Here is a 17,667-nt window from a genome sequence, read left to right on the forward strand (position 1 = left end):
GCTCTCCCAGGTGTTGTCCTGTCCCTCTGAATAAACTGTTTGTCACGAGGCTGACAACTCAGATGCCTTCTGTCTGAGCTATGTGGCCTGCTCAGACAGGCCTGTGTTCAGAAAAACATATGGCCAGAGCTGAATAAAACAGGCATAATTCTGACTACAGTGGGAAAAGAGAAAAACCCAAGTCTGCTTTTCATTCATTCAGTGGCTCACTTACTATTACCACAAATATTTGTTGAACATCCATACTATTCTAGGCACTACGATTTGGTTACCTGTGGGACCAGAAAGGGATCAGTACTGATCTTTGATTTCAAGAATTTATAATCTACTTGAAGCGATAAACAGCAAATGTGAAATTATGAACCTGCCACCTGTAACAGAAGTTAAAAAACCACATAGGTGAGGGGAAGTGGTGAGGTACTGTCAAGAGAGGCTGGTCATGGAGATGTGGCTGAGACTCCTGCTTAGCCATGTCCAGTTTTCTTCGCCATCTAGGCACAAAAGAGGGTCGGGCGTCCCTTGCTTTTTCCTTGTAGTTAGCTGGAACTTTGTGGCTACTTCTGTCTAGATATTGGTATTTCAAGCAGGATCCTTCCATCATAAAATCCCTAACATAGGTGATATAAATTTGGCAACCAGTGATAGACGGTATAGAAACTGGCCATGGAGGGATAGCCATATGTGATGTTTGCTCAGAGCAACTTCTGCATCAAATTTAGGGAATTAAGGAAAATGTGATTCTGGGGAGAAAATGAGGCTCCTAGGATTTGTTCGCAACTACTGCAATGTTTTGGCAGGGCTCCCCCCCTCGAACCCCACTTTGGCCCCTCATGGGACTTGAACTCAGAGCCTGGGAAGTGTCCTTGAGCTTTTTTTTTTTTTTTTTTTTTGGTGCAAGCCAAGCACTCCACCACTTAAGCCCACAGCACCACTTTCAGTTTTGTGGTGGTTCATTGGAGATAAGAGTCTCATGGCTTTCCTGCCCCAGGTGGCTTCCAACCGTGACCCTCATATTTCAGCCTCCTGAGTAGCTAGGATTACAGATGGGAACCAAGGGTACCCAGCTTGACAAGGCTTCATAAGCTCAAAAGGAATTGGTCCACTTGAGCCATACCTCTACCCCCATTTTTTGTTGGCCATCCTTTGGAGATGGAGTGTCACGTACTCTTCCGCCAAAGTTGGCTTTGAACCACAATTCTTGGGTGCTCAGCCTCACCTAAGATTACTGATATGTCAGCATGTGATAAATCATAAAAAACAAAACATTATATTTTTAAAAGATTGCAGGTGTGAACCACTCTCGAACATTTTTTGATCAACTTGGTGGTCACAGAGTAATAATCTGACACTGTTATAGATCCTGGGAGTATTGGAACATACCTGTTCAAAACAATAAAAAGTGTTGAATTGATGAGTCGATGAGTACAATATGCTACTCAGTCGAATGGCTTGTGGCTATCAAGCCGAAGAAAGACCAATGAACTGAGCTGTCCAGGAAAGACCCAGTAGCAGAACCTGACTCTCTTCTTGGCTAGGTTGTGGTTTAGCTTTGTAAAAGAAAAACTAAATTGTGTCTTCCACTGTTTCCTGTAAATGACCAGCGTTTTTGTAAATGGAGGTTGGCCCATTAATTAGGGTTGGCCGCAATGTGTACTTTTCCCAGTTTGCTCAAGTGGCAATTGAGTTTGGGGGAGGAAGGGCAGGAAGAGTAGCCGTGCTGTCAAATTGGAGAAAGAGGAAGTGACAACAAAATAAGTGGGGTTTTGTGGTGATGGTGATGGTGGTTGGTGGGTTGGTTGTTTTTTTGGCAGAGTTCCTTGCTTAAGTGGGGGGAGAGAGGTCTTCAGGGCCTTGGCCTTTGGAAATGGGTGGGTGCTGGGGGTGTCTGCTGATTTAGTTAAAAATGGGAAATCGAAAGCTCTGAGGGCCCCCAGAAGGCCTCCTCTTCCCTTTTCAAAAGCTACTTGAGAGCAAACTGGAGAGTCCCAAACCCAGAGGCCCCCCGCCCCCAGCCCTCTGACAAGGAGGGCAGCGAAGAGGCAAGAACTTGGGGGCCTTTTCCAGGTAATCTACCCCATGGAGAAGTTGAAGGCAGTGCTGGACCTGTACCTGAAGCACCACAGCACACTGACCTATGGCCTGGTGACCCTGCTCACGGCGGGCGGGGAGAAAATCTTCTGGGCGGTGGTGTTCCAGTGCCCGTGCAACGCCACGTGGAACCTTCCCTACGGCCTGGTGTTCCTGCTGGTGCCTGCGCGGGCTACATGCTGAGCGCGCGCTCCTTGCGCCTGCTGACCGGCTGCTGCGTGCGCCGCGGGGCCGCGCGCGGGTGTGCACGTAGCTCAGCGCGGCCGCTGCGCTCGCGCCGCTCACCTGGATCGCCGTGGCGCTGCTGGGCGGCTCCTTCTACCAGTGCGCCGCCAGCGGCAGCGCCTGGATCGCGCAGCGCCTGTGCGCGAACCTCAGCTCCACCTGCGCCGAGCAGCTGCCGCTGGTACCCTGCAGCCAGGACGACGCTGGGAAGCTGAGCCTCCTGAGACAGCTCAAGGCGCAATCTCAGGCCCGGCGCAGGCTGCGCGGAGGGGAGGAGCAGGTGCGGGGCGGGGGTGGGGGCGCTTCTGTCGGACTGAAGTGCCTTCGGGGAGAAATGTATGGCTTCTCTCCACACTGGAGAAATTGGAGCCCGGAGCAGGGGCTCACGCCTGTAACCCCAGCTACTCAGGAGGCTGAAATCTGAGGATCAAGGGTCAAAGACAGCCCAGGCAGGAAAGCCTGTGAGACTCTTATCTCCAGCTAACCACCAGAAAACCAGAAGTGGAGCTGTGGCTCAAATGGTAGAGCGGTAGCCTTGAGCAGGAGCTCAGGGAGAAAAAAAGCACTCAGGCCCTGAGTTCAAGCCCCATGACAGACTAAATACATAAGTAAATAAATAGTAAATGAAAAGGAGAAGAGGCTCCCTGTGTGGCTGGCGCACTGTGCACAAAGACCGGAGCGTGAGAGCGTGGGTCTCAACCGCGCCAGTGTGGCCTGGGGCCTTCCCACACGAGTCTCCTGCAGCCCAGGTGTTACTTAGCGTCACTGTACCTCAAATTCTCAGGAGAGGTGGAAGCCACGTGAAAGCAATAGAGCTAGGTGAAGAGGCCTGCCCTGAGGCCACACCCACACTGCTTCCAGGTTTAGGAATGATCCTTTCACTAGATTTATAGAGATTCCAGGTTTTGAGTCTCCAGGGAGTGACATGCAGTCTCCTCCCTGTGGCCCTGGCACCACTTGGACCAGGACTGACTTGGCAAAATAGCAGTTTTAACCTGGGGTAGAGAAACTGTGCCTTCTTACAGTGAGTAGAGGAAGTTCTTGCTCTAAGGGGGTCAGATCTGTAAGTTTCTGACCAAAAAAAGTCTCAATTACTATTTTGTGTTTTCTTAAGGTGCTTGGCTGGGTCCTGATAGCAGCTGTTATTATCTTCCTTCTGATTTTTCTATCTATCTCCCGATGCCTGTCACCGGTTAGTTTTCTACAGCTGAAATTCTGGAAAATCTATTTGGAAAAGGAACAGCAGTTCTTGAAAAGTCAAGCGATGGAGCATGCAACTGAACTGGCAAAAGAAAACACTAGATGTTTCTTTGAGTGTTCCCACCCAAAGAAATACAATACCCCAAGCACAAAAGATTGGCAGCAGATTTCATTACCGTATACTTTCAATCCCAAGTACCAGTACTATAGCATGTTGCACAAATACGTGAACAGACAAGAGGATAATATCAAATCCAGTGATGGAGACACAGTGATTGCTGTACTTAACTTTGTAGATTCCTCTGTTATAAACAGTTTTGTTTTATGAACTTAGCAATGAATAGAAAACGCATTTTGAGTTATTGCTTCATTAAAAATATGTTGTTTATAACTGTGTTTTTTTCATCTGGGTTTTGGGATTTTTTAGGTTAAAAGTTGAAATGTAAAGGTAGTTTATTAGACTAATTATTATAACATAAAACGAAGGGAAAATAACTCACCCAAAGTAGCAAACTTGTGTAGATGCTTTATTTCTTAGGGTTCTTTTGATTCTAGGATCTTTTCTCAAATAATAAACGTTAGGCTTTTAGAATACTTCTTTGTGAAAGTGGAGCTATGGTTCAAGTGGTAGAGCACCAGCCTTGAGTAAAAAAAGACCAGGCAAGAGTGCAAGAACTTTAGTTTAGTACTACACACACACACACACACACACACACACACACAATGCCTTCAAAGCCTAGTTCAGTAGTAAGAAGTGAAAGAGCAACTGAACTTTTGCCATTTCTGTAAAATTAACTGATACTAATGTGAAGTTCATTTTCTTGCCAACAGCACCTGGTTAGGAACCAAAAAAGTTAAGGTATTTTGGCCTGCTCTGTGCCACAAGAGATGCTATATGGATGCTATACAAAAAAATCAATTGTGAAAGAAAAATAAAAATATAAATCTTGAAGTTTAGGCAATAGCTCATTTTTAGTTGTAAGAGGAAATATTTCAAAGCTGTTAGCAATGGTAAATTTAAAATATCACAAACGTAAAGAACATCCTATTATGAACCCTCCTTCAAGACATTACACACAGCTTCCGCAAGGAAGATCTTTACAATCACCTTTAAAAGTTGCCATATAGATAAATGTTAAAATAAAACTTGTGCTCTGGTTTAGATTAAGGAAGGAAGACATTGGAAAACCGGTAAGAAACTAAGATCTATGTAGTAGGGAACAGAGTTTCAGTCCAAAGGAACATCATATGCAAAGATGTCAAAGAGATCTTTAACTTAACATAGTGACAGGTATTGAGGCAACTGGAAAAGTAAAGAAGGGTCATATCACACAGTGCCTTGGAACCAAGCTAAGATTTGGGGGGATGTCCTATCAGCATAGATCCACTTCTTTTTAAAGGAGATTTTAAGGAGATTGATCCACTCTGGGGGGAGGGGGCGGAAAGGGACAGGCAGGGTGAGGGTGGAGGGATTAATCTTGCAGCTACTGCTGTGGAAATAGGCAGGAGTGAGCATGATCCAGGTTGATGGGGGTCAAAATGAGGAAGGTAGATTTGTGCAAGACATAACAGAAATCATTGACAGCGGGGCTGGAAGCAGTTCGTGAAAACAATGGTATCGACACACAAAATTCTGTGACTTGGTCCTGTGGGGCTTTTCAGTGACACTACCTTCTTCTAGTTTGTTGTTTTCCTGCCCATCTTCCAAGTTTATGACTGCTTTCTGTGTTTTAAAAAGTGAGGCATGAACATAAAACTGTGAAACAATTGTACATTAATCATATCTAGGCCTTCTTCCTTTCTTGGAGGAACTTTGTGGTGCTTCCGTTTGCCTTTTGTGGCACAGGGTCTTTGAAAGGAACTACCCAGCAGAGCTGACTATCCTCTTGTGGAGAGACAGAGCTAATGAAGTTGGCTGTGGAAACCACATGATCATTTTCATTGTTGTTGCCTAACAGAACAGTTTTGAAAAACATACCATCCCTGCTTTCCTTTTTGCTTCCTTGTTTTCATTTCGCAGTTTCTTTTTTGGTGTTCTTCCATTGCAGGATTTCTGTGGGAACTGACTTCTACGTTTACATTCTCAGTAGTGTCCTGTTATCTCCATTTTTGTTGTTTTTCCTAACAGTCTTTAATCATTTATTTACTTATTTAGGGTGTGTGTGTGTGTGTGTGTGTGTGTGTGTGTGTGTGTGTGTGTGTGTGTGTGTGTGTGTGTGTGTGTGTGTGTGTGTGTGTGTGTGTGTGTGCGCGCGCGCACGTGCGCACTGCTCCTAGAGCTTGAACTCAGGACTTACTACTCTCCTTGAGCCTTTTTGCTCAAGGCTAGTGTTCTACCACTTGAGCCACAGCTCTACTTTTAACTGTTTTAGTGCTTAATTGAAGATAATAGTCTGGTGGACTTTTCTGCCTAAACTGGCCTTAATCCTAAAATCTCAGCCTCCAGAATAGCTAGGATGACAGGCATGAAGCCACTGATTCCCAGCTTCCTTAGTAATTTGTACACAAGATAAATAATTATCATGGTAGAAAGCTGTGTGATATAAAAAAGTAAGATTAAGTTAACCTGTTGTAATGTTTCCTAGAAGTAACCTCATGCTTGTCTACAGAAATATTATCATACCCAGTTTTGTTCATATGTGTCCATATGACACATAGTTGTTCCATGTCAACATAATTTACCTCATTGAGAATTGCTGCATAATATTTTACTGGTTAGTAAGATATGGTCCCCCTCCCCCTATACCACACATTATTTTTTGTCAACACATGTACATAAGTACCAAATTGTCAAATGTGTCACTTCAAAAGCCTAAGTTGGTGCAGGGAGCATATTTTAAATCACATGTACTTTTTTTTGCCAGTCTTGGGGCTTGAACTCAGGGCCTGAGCATGGTCCTTGAGGTTCTTTTGCTCAAGGCTAGCACTCTACCACTTGAGCCACAGCATCACTTCTGGCTTTTCCTGTTTATGTGGTACTGAGGAATCAAACCCAGGGCTTCGTGCATGCTCAGCAAGCACTCTACCACTAAGCCACATTCCTAGTCCCACATGTGCTTTTATCCTTGAATTTGCCAGTTATAAAGAATAAACATTTGCTGCGTAATGAGAAAAAGACTAAAAAGAGCCCTACAATGGTATAGGCATCTATATCATTAACCTTATCATTAACTTTGTATTATTAACTTTATTTATTTATTAACTTTTTCATAGACTTGTGGGATAACCAGGAAACAAATCACCCACATCTAGGGAATTGCAGGATGTGTTGTTATTAATCTGATAAAGGCTGAACTAAGCTAACAAGTTGATTCTAAGTCTGTGACTCAATGGGGTTCCCTGGCTGCTTTCATGACTGGACCAGATGCCATGTGCCTTTATGCAAAGATGAGACACAGAGGCTCTTAATAAGGGTTAGTATTTTCCATCTCATTCTGAAAGTTGGCAACTCCTGGTAGCTAAGACCATATTAAACAAATATAGTGAAACCAAGACACAGCAGGGCTATTTCATGGTGGGAAAGTGGTCACTGTTGCTTGGCGAGACACACCAGTCCTCTGGGTCTGACCTCAAACAAGCCACACTGTGGACTCTAGAAGTATTTCTACCCTTACCATGTACTTATTTTCTGTCTTACCAAATGAATCTTCATAATCACCTCCAGCTTTCCACTGTCCCGAAAACTTAATCTTAGGAGGCATTCGGCATCAGTCTATGCTGTTAATATTTGCTGAAAAACAAACATACTGTTAGAAGAGGTGATTCTAGAATGGACTGAGTACTGGCAGGATAATACAATTTAGATTAAGCATGGTCTCCTAGCCATCCAAAGGCAGAGCTAGACATCAATGCTCTATAAAATGATGAAAGACGTCAATGCCAAGGGAAGCATTCTAAAATAGAATTCTAACCATCTACCCAAATATCCCTAGGTAGTAAACATATGGAAGCCCCAAGTTTCATAATATCCTGCACCTTACCTACCAGGTAGCCTGTGACATTTAATCCTCTGTCACACAAAGGGTAGAGGACATCTCCCAGTTTGAGTCAGCTACAGCTGCCTCTCAGCCACAAATTCCCACAGAATACCTACTGCCAAACCCTGGCCTGCCCTGAAAGCCAATCTAATTTGATGTCTTCCTAGTTATTACCTATTAATGAAATAGCTCTTGCAGTGTAAAGACCATAAATTGATACTATTATATCCTTCTCCAAGGAAACAGAATGGGATCAAAGCAGAGATTCCACCTATGAAGGCCCTTTGCCACAAGAATCAGAACACTAGAAAGTTCCAGAGATCAAGTAGAATTGCAAAGCAAACATCTATCTCTTCAACCACCACAAAAGGGAAAGGATATCCTTGGGTCCTGGATTGTTATGAGAGTCTTTCCCCCTGCTGTAACTAATGCAGTTCTTCTCTCCCTCTCCCTCTCTCTCTCCCTCTCCCTCTCCCTCTCCCTCTCCCTCTCCCTCTCTCTCTCCCTCTCCCTCTCTCTCCTCTCTCTCTCTCTCTCTCTCTCTCTCTCTCTCTCTCTCTCTCTCTCTCTCTCTCTCTCTCTCTCTCTCTCTCTCTCTCTCTCTCTCTCTCTCTCTCTCCATTTATTTCTCCTTGCTTCAAATGCAGGATATCAGTCTTTCAAAAACACCAAATTCTAGGACCTGGGCTGAGAAATTCTTTGCTTACTCCAACAAATCTTCACTCTAAGTTTGACATATTGAAGAAAAAGACCACTACTACTCAATTTCTGAAACAAGGAGCTGAAGTTATTGCTTATTTTGCAATAGAGTGCTGGGCTTGTGGGCTATGCTTTCTTACACAAAGGAATGTGCTGAGTTTCCAGAGAGTTTCGGGAAGTGGTTGCTTTGGGGAAATTTGTGAACTTGAAGTGAAAATTGTGAGTCGGTAGAATTTTAAGTGTGGAAATGCAGTAAGTGGAATGAAGCTATTGTGGATTGGCTAGCTCCCCTAAGTGACTGAGCAGCTCTAAGCTGCAGCCACTTCAGCAAGTGTCCTTGGCCAGTTGTCACACGATTCTAATTTAAAGCTCATATGCATGGCCCTTTCTGTGACCTAAATTCCTTCCTTGAATTTGGAGGCCAGTAAATTTTTCTTTTCACTTACTTAGAAATGTGGTTGAAATATATTTAGTATCTTTCTTACATATAGTAAAGAAATAAAATTTAAAGCACAATAAATATTGTTTTTCTTCTTCATAAAGTGCCTACCAACAACTTTGGAATGCCTGGTGTACCATAAAGCACTGTTTGGGAACCCTGTGTAAATCAGATATTATACAGATAATCAGAGGCAGATGGCCACCAACTCTTTGGTTTATTTCACAATATTCTTAAATCATACAGTTGAATCCAAAAATAGTCATTGGAATGAATTCAAATCTGAGCCACGTTAAAGTTGTAGATCAACCTATTCCAAAAGCAAAGCAGGTTGATGAATACATAGGGGATTCATTAAGCCCTAGTTTATTTCATGGAGACTAGCTCATCATGTGTCTAGGCATCTTTAAAGATACTTAAAAGCACTTATAAGGAGGGCAGAGCATAAAATCAAAACCAGATGCTTTCCTCTTTAAAAAAAATCAAAACAATCCTCACCCCCTTTCAGGCTTCCAGCTCTGCTCAAGATTTGTTGATGAGACAACTGTTCTTATTCAAGTCATATGAAATCTAAGAGGACTAACTTTAACAAGGCCACATTTAAAAGTTTCTAAGTCAGCTTTGCCACTGTTCATACCAGCAGAATTTCACAACCTTTGCAAGCTCATAAAAAAGCATATTTATCCCATCTAGAAGCTGCCTAATTCCACTTTCAGATTTATGCTGATGTTTACTCTTAAAAAAGCTCAGTTTATTTTCTTAAAATTGAAACCTTTATTCCATATCTTCAATATTATAACTCCAATTAGATATTTTTTTCTTTTTAGCCAAGTACTGGTGGCTCATGCTTATAATCCTAGCTACTTAGGAGGCTGAGATCTGAGGATTACAGTTCAAAGCCAGCTTGAAAAGGAAAGTCCTTAGACTCTTATTAGTTATTAATTAATTAATCACTAAAAAGTCAGAAGTGGTACTGTGGTTCTAGCGGTAGAGTGCTAACCTAGTTCACAGATAGTTCCCAGGCTCTGAGTTCAAGCTCCAGGACTGACACAAAAAAATTATTGTTTTTAAAAATAATGCTTGCTGAACAAGATTATTGACAATAAAAGATACTCAAAGGAAGTATTCTGGCTAAATGTGTTGGTTTAAATATACACATTCCACTTCAATAAAATGATAGTGAAAGGATTTTGGTTTTAGTGGCATACAACAACTGAAGGAATGAAAAGGGAGACAGATCAGCACAATTTATGAAACTAGGAAATCAGAAAGTAGGGGAGTAGATACTAAAGACATAAAAAATTTGAAACTCAAGCCAGAAATGGAAAAACATAAGCAAAATGACCATGAAGTCTGTAAAACGCTGAGTAATGAACACCAACAGTCACCTCTGGAAAAAGAGCTGGAGAAACAGTCAAAATAGACTAGCTGAAGTTAATAAGCCAATGGCTCATGTTTTTAAGTCTAGCTACTCAGGAGGCTGGAGATCTGGGTATCACCCTTGGAAACCAGCCAGGAAAGAGAAGTCTGTGAGACTCTTATCTCCAATTAATGACCAAAAAGCTATAATGGAGCTATGGCTCAGTGGTAGAGAGCTAGCCTTGAGCAAAGCTCATGGACAGTACCCAGGCCCCGAGTTCAAGCCCTGGGACTGGCATACACATAAAGAAAAAGATAGGCTGAGAGCTGGTTTAAGATGAATTGTCTCTCAGCCTTCTATCCCTATTCTACTCAGTGAGTCACCGCTTCTGCATACTATCTAGACATTTTTCGAAAACATTTCTGAACTGAAGGACACTAAGGCACAGTTGAAAACAGGTACATTAAATTACACAAATCAAGTTAAAATGTACATACAGAATTTTTATTTCCCTCGCATGCATCCCCAACTTGGCATCAAGGGCGATGGGCCTGTAGGCACTGGGCCTACAGTCTCCAAGGAGTGCATCTGTGGAGCCATTTCTAGCGAAACCGACTGCCTAAAGAAAAGATTTCAATGAAGCAGAGACATGATAGCCTAGGGAAAATGCAGCATCGTAAATGGTGGCCTGGAATTTAAAAACTCAAGCTTAAAGCTTGTCTATCAACTTTCCTTAAGATTAAAGGAACAAAGTCATTTTAGGGGAAGTAGAGCCAGATAGACAAGGGAAAAATAGACTAGGGTCAGCTTACAGCAAATACAGGAGATAGACCTTCATATACTTTCCTTAAGATTAAGGGAACAAGGTTATTTTAGGGGAAATGAAGCCGGACAACTTAAGGAAACAGTCCTGGTAAAGACAACTCAGAAATATGGTATTTAGAAACATAGAATTACTGTATTTGCTTCAAAGATAGACAACAGGATACATCCCTATGTGAGTGATGCATTCCTCACCCCAAGAACTAACACTTATCAGACAGGAAGTATGTCTTCCTGAGAAAGTTGCTCCTAAGAAAAATGCAGATAGCAGGACACCTCCTTATCTCAAGGATAAGGTTCTGTTTGAGGGCAGGATGCATTCTTACCTTGAAACTCAGAAAGTAACACCAGGTGTGATTAGATGGAGTAAAAGACAAAACACCTATCTTTACATAACTTTGAAGCCGGTCCACTTGCCCTTACCCTATAAATACCCCCAACAATACAAGGAGCTGTCTCTCTGTCTGTCTGTCTGTCTGTCTGTCTTTCTGTCTGTCTGTCTCTCTCATAAATGCCCCAACAATCCAAGGAGCTCTGTCTGTCTATCTGTCTGTCTATCTGTCTGTCTGTCTGTCTGTCTGTCTGTCTATCTATCTCCCTGTGAGAGCATCCACACTGCTAGAGAGAGCCCCTGCATTTCTGCTTGTCTGTTTGCTTTTTTTCAGTTTGTCTGCTTGTTTACTCACTCAATAAAGCTCTGCCAAGTTTTCTTACCATCATGACTTGTCCAGAAATTATTATTCTGCAATCAAAATCAAGGACCCTAAGTGAAGAGTTTCTACCATTAAAGGAAAACTTCACTAACCCTCACCTGTACCCAGTGAAAAAAAGACACATGTTGAGATTCACATTTACATTCTTCAAATTACCCAGTAAAAGCTCATAACCTAGATTTCATATTTGAGCCTATAACCTACATTTCATATTTGATCCAATAAAAATGGTCAGCAAAGAAGCTCAAGGGACTTGAGAAAAATATGAAAATCAGACACCAAAACAAACACAAAACAATTACATGTAGAGAACAAAACTATTCACTTTTAAGAAAACCTTAAAATATGTACGATGAATTAGAGATAGAAGAAGAAACATTTTTTGTAAAGATTAAGAAATACAAATATGTTTAGAGAACAAAAGAAATCTTGAGAATTAACCAGATGGTAGCAGAAATTAAGAATGCAATGGAAGGTCTGAAAGATAAACCTGAGGGACATTTCTTTAGAAGTTAAAAAAAAACTATGATAAAGAGATGGGAAATCAAGAACAGTAAAGCTTTCCAGGAGTTTTTGTGTCCTACTACTTAGTAAGAGAAAGCAGAAAAAATAGAGGCTAGGATAAGAAAACACTGAAGTTTTCTCCAAAATGGAAAGGCAAGGATTCTAGACTGCAGAGTTTCATTAGTGGACATGAACCATAATGCAATTTCAGAACACTGAGTCAAGGGAGACATCCTATATTTCACCAAATAGAAACAACAGAGCAAGGAGAGACAATCAAGTAGCACTGAAGCTCTGCAAGTCAATTGGAAGCTGGACAGTCATCTTGTCACAGACTTAACTGATCATGTCTTCTTTGTCAAGAAGACTCTAGAATACCCAGCTTTCCAGAGAAAGGAGTGCATCATGAAAAGGAGGTAAGCAGATCAAGGAAACAGGTGATCTCATGCAAGATGAAAGAAAAAGGAATCCAAGAGATAATGTCTGAAAGGAAAAGACTCTATGAAAATAATGGCAAAACCAGCCGTTGTCATAAGATTAGCCCAAGATATCAAGGGTTAGACAGGAAGAAAGTTAACATGCTAAAAGAAAATTATGAGTCCCTACTGTTTAACTGAAAAACCAATGAGACCTCTTTCAAATAGCCTGTAGTTGTTTCAAAACATGCTCCCAGACTTCTTGAAATTCTTTCCTTCAAGAGAAGAGATTAATGTTCTCCCCTGAGTGTGTGCTAGACAGAGAGATTGCCATCAAATGAGGGGGAAAGGATCGTGGTGACAGGGGTTTCAAGGCCTCGTCTAGTAGAGGAATGAGGATCAGGAAGGATGTCTGTGTGGGGCCAGGGTGGAGGCATTGGTGGCCAACAAGAGGAAATGTCAAGGGAAGGTTTTAAAGAAAAGCAGTTCATGCAATAACCATTATTAATTCAATTCTCCCTTCCTGAGATCTTCTTCATGACAACTCTCAGGTCTTATAATAACCTTATCAGCTAAAAGGTAGTATACTTTATTATAATCTCCATGACCATTTTTCATTTTAAACCCTTACCTTTATAGCTTTTTCTTCTTAAACTTTACTGTCCTAGAACTTGGAAGAAAATTCCAAGTTATTATTTGATTTGCCTCTGTGTATCCAGGTCAAAATGTTTCTTTCTCTGAAAGGTAGCTACCAGAGAGCCCATCAAGATTTATTTCAACTATAAGAAATTATGTTTAATTTTATATTATAGGGGGAAACATTAGCCAATAGACAAACTGGCTGAGTCTATGAATAGAAGTACAGCCTTAATCAACTAGTGGGTCTGGAGAAATTGTTTCCTTGATAAAGAATTGCCCTTGAACTGTCTAAACTTGAGTAACCAGTTTTCGAACATCCCACCCCCCACCCCACCCCATTTGTTTTGACTTGACACCCTTCTGAGAGACTCCATCCAGCAGGGGGTCAGAGAAACTAGGCCAAATTTTCACATTTTAGTGGGTTAAACGTACATTTTTTAACTTAGATTTCCTCTGGAAATGTGAAATGTCTTAGGTGTCCACAAGACAGATACAGGTCACAGATTTTTGGAGGTTTTCTGTGAATGGAGATTATATGGGGATTTTCTTCTTTTTGTTTCTTTTAAGCATTCCTGCAGCGGTAAAAATCATCTGTGGTCTATTTTACTTATTGGCACTAACTTTGCAATTTTTACTTTTCCTTTCTTTCTTTCTTTCTTTTTTTTTTTTTTTTTGGTCAGTGGTGGGGCTTGAACTCTAGGCTTAGGTGCTATCCCTGTGCTCTTCAGCTCAAGGCAAGCTCTCTACCGCTTGAGCCACAGAACCACTTCCGGTTTTCTAGTGGTTAATTGGAGATAAGAGTCTCACGGACTTTTCTGCCTGGGCTGGCTTTGAACTGTGATCCTCAGATCTCAGCCTCCTGAGTAACTAGGATTACAGGTGTGAGCCACCAGCACTTGGCTTTCCTTTCTTTTTTTATGTCTTTCTTCAAATAGTGGTGGTTGCCACATGTCATTTGCTGACATGAGTTTTACTCATAACTTGACATCTTTGGTACAATGATCATTATTATAGCTCAGGAGCTGAAGTCCTGGTCCTAAATGGTGACCCCACTGAGAGGTGATTGCATTGGGAAAGCACTCCCTCCATCAGTGGATTCACCTGTTGATAAGTTTACAGCTGAATGGGGGAGATGGGATCTACTGTGAGGAAGTAGGTCATTAAGAATATGCCTTTAAAGCATATACCTCACCCTTGGCCTCCTCCCTTCCTTTTTCTCTCCTTCCTGGCTGCCATGAGATAATCAGCTTTTCCATCATATCCTTCCTTCCTGATGTACCAACTTACCAAAGGCTCAGAAACCATTTATGTCTTGACAGTCACAGGTCTATTGTTTTTCACGGCATTTCTCAATGATCCTGACTATGTGTTAGCAGAAGCATTTTAGGATGCAGGAGCTTCTTAAGACAGTACTAATGGGCCTATGGCCTTTGGAGGCAGATAGAATTTGTGCTCATAGTTCACTGGGAATCTCATGTGAGTGTGCCTAAACAGGATGTATTCCTCTGGTTGCTGGTGTCATCATGGAGAATCATCCCATAGAGCTCAAGAGAAGTAAAGGTCATGCTCCTCCTTCAGCATATGTTCCATCACTTAGTCTGAAGGCTGATTATTTTGCTGCTTTGAAGAGGTTATTGCTGAGAGTAGGGACAGCAATAAAGCATTCTCATCCAGCCCTTGTCCACTTGCATCTCCACAATGACCTTCAAACTTGTTTCCCAGAAACTTGTAGCCAATGAGATGGATCAAAGCTTTTCCCCAAAACCTCTGATCCCATCCCTTCTGTGGCCATACAGCTTCCTGATGGCTTTCTCAGGTAGGTGTAACCTTACTGAGGTTCCAAGTCAGACCCTTCTCCTGAGATCTGTATCCTTCCCTTTTTCTGCTCTTCATTAGATATTCTAGCCCTCATATTTTTAAATGAAATTCATCCTTAAGAACAAAGTAAGAGAGCAAACAGCACAACCTTTCACTGAGTGTCCAATATTTGCTTCCATTTATAGTCAGGTTGCTTAAAAGAAGTGTCTTTGTGCCATCTCATCTCCCATCAACTCTTTTATCCACGATGCTGAGCATTCTGATTCCACCTCTACTCTAAGGTTGCTCAGAGGCAAAGACCTTCTCTTACCAAGCCCAATTTGCACTTTCTGCTTAATATTCTTGGCTTATCTGTAGTATTCAACACCTCTGATCACTTGATTCTTTTGGGAACTTGGCTTTAGGCCACAGTTTCTCCCTGTTATGTTCTGACTCAAATCTTAGCCTTTCTTCAGCTATTCCCTCCTTGTTGTTTCTTGAATGGTGTTCATTCCAGATTTTATCTTTTTTCTTTTATACTTCTTCAAGTCCATTCTCATGCCAGGTGCTGCCACTCATACCTACTGCTCTTACTATGATCCATACACTGATGGCTCCAAAGCTCATCTTCCATTCAGTCCTTCTGAGCTAAAGACATTCTTTGATGATCTCAAAGGTACATCCACCTCCAAGGATCCTGTGTTTCACTAAAGCTAAACAGTTGGGAACTATCAGCAACTATGTTTATCCTCCAGTCTCATGTTTTCATGCACTAAAAAACTGGCACGTTTTTGTTTCTTTGGAGTTTCATAGCCAACTACTTTCTTCTCCATTACAAATTCAATGCTACATAGACTATTGTAAAAATTAAACCACATACCATATACCTAACACATGATAAAAATGTTAGTTAAATCCAAATTCCAGTCAACCAGCATTTTCAAGTACTTCCATTATATATTCACTGCAAGGAATTATCAATTTCCTCTTCAGAGTCATCAATGTCTATGTGATTCACACACTCCACTGAAATAGTACATTACTAAACACCATCTGTAGATCTGAAAGATTTATGCCATTAAGCAGCTCCTGAAGTCAAATGATTGTTCTGACTTGGGAATCCTCCAGTGATTTTAAACCTCCAGGAGAAATAATTATAGCAAGAATTATATATTTTCATCTTGTATTTCATTTCAAAGGCTACCACTGATTTAAAACTATTTCTTCCATCTTCTAATGAGCTTTTCTGGGCTTGTGGTACTGAGTAGATGCATAATAATGTGGGCTTCTGTTATTCTCCTCTTATAATCTGTGAGAAGAAGGGCTACACAGATCCAAGATTTATTCCATTGAATATTTTTCCCACTGAGTTTTATTCCACTGAGTAATTTTCCCACCCAAAAATCCACTAAGTATTCAACACTATGACACATGGAATAGTAACCATTTATTTGTTTGGAATTCTCCGATATGCTGTGTAGATCACATATTTGTTATATAATGCATTTTATTGTACTACTAATAATAGAGAAGGAAGATTTGGAAGCTTTATTAATTTTGGATTCTGCTGATTGCAAGCAACAGAATTCCACTTCTGCTCTGATAAAAATACAACAGATTTACTGAAATTCCAGAGGCAAAGCCAGGCTTTTGTCCTTTCTTCAGTCTACTTCTCCTTATGATCTTTGTCTCATGTCATCAGCAACCAGAAGAGGGAGAGAGGAAAGTGAGGAGCAAAAGAGAAAGACAGAGAGACAGAGAGACAGAGAGACAGAGACAGAGACAGAGACAGAGATTCCCAATTGTAGAATAGAAATTGTAGCAATGAGATCATACCAATACCCACGATTGAAGTTTGTAGTCTAGGAATATATGTATGAATTGGCTGAGATCTGGTTGTTAGATCTGGCTGTTAGAGGGGGTGGCTTTAAACTGGGATGTACCTGTGCTTAAGTGATAGTGATAAAGCTGCTAATAAGGCTGACTTACTCTGAAGTAGATGGGTTGTCTAGTCAAGTGGGAGAGAACACCTGAACAGAAAAATGTCATTTTATTCGGAGGGGGAAAGACATAGCAAGCCAAAAAATGTCCATTGCAGGAAATGTAACTGAAAGAAAGGAAATGGAATAGGGAATAAAGGAGAAAGTACATGGCTTTAAGAAGATTCCTTGGAAGAAAAGTGAAATTATGCAGTGGCAAAAGAACTGATAGAAAGAAACAAAACAAGCAAAGAAAAACAAAGAGATCCGAGAAAGATAGAAGCTGAATTAAGTGATAACCAGGAACTACCTGAAGATATATATTTCTTAAGAACTTTTAGTAAAGTCTTTGCAACTTTTTTTTACCCATACTGGGATTTTTAACACAAGACCTTAATTATCACTTAACTTCCTTGCTCAGAGCTCTACTGTTTGAAACATGCCTTTAGACAAGCATTTCTGGCTATTTTGTAGATAGAGTCTTGTAGGTTTTTCTACCAGAGCTGGCTATACCTCAGCCCCCTTGATAGCTAGAATTACAGGTGAGTCGTTGGCAAACAGCTTCTTTGCAACTTTTGATCTTGTTTAGCTCTTCCTCTCTTAGTGAAACACCTGGAAAATAAAACTTTGCTAATCAACATTGTAGCTATGCCTTGTTTCTGTCTGCAGGGTAATACTTCTGATTTGAATAAGAATTGTGTCTTCTCAGGTTACAATCTGGCTCCTCGCATGTACATGCTGCTGGTGATTTGCCATAGATGCTTCTGGTTAACCACTGGAAAAGCCTAGCAAAAATCCAGAGTGAGGCA

At 41.3% G+C, this 17,667-nt stretch overlaps 1 pseudogene; it reads left to right on the forward strand.

Annotated features, from left to right (window-relative positions):
• Window positions 1-2,076: 2,076 nt before the first annotated feature.
• Window positions 2,077-3,842, forward strand: LOC138808761 (calcium homeostasis modulator protein 6-like; annotated as a pseudogene).
• Window positions 3,843-17,667: the final 13,825 nt, after the last annotated feature.

Source organism: Dipodomys merriami, unplaced genomic scaffold, assembly GCF_024711535.1.
Source record: "Dipodomys merriami isolate MVZ:Mamm:240054 unplaced genomic scaffold, mDipMer1.0.p SCAF_476, whole genome shotgun sequence".
Taxonomy (NCBI): Eukaryota; Metazoa; Chordata; class Mammalia; order Rodentia; family Heteromyidae; genus Dipodomys; species Dipodomys merriami.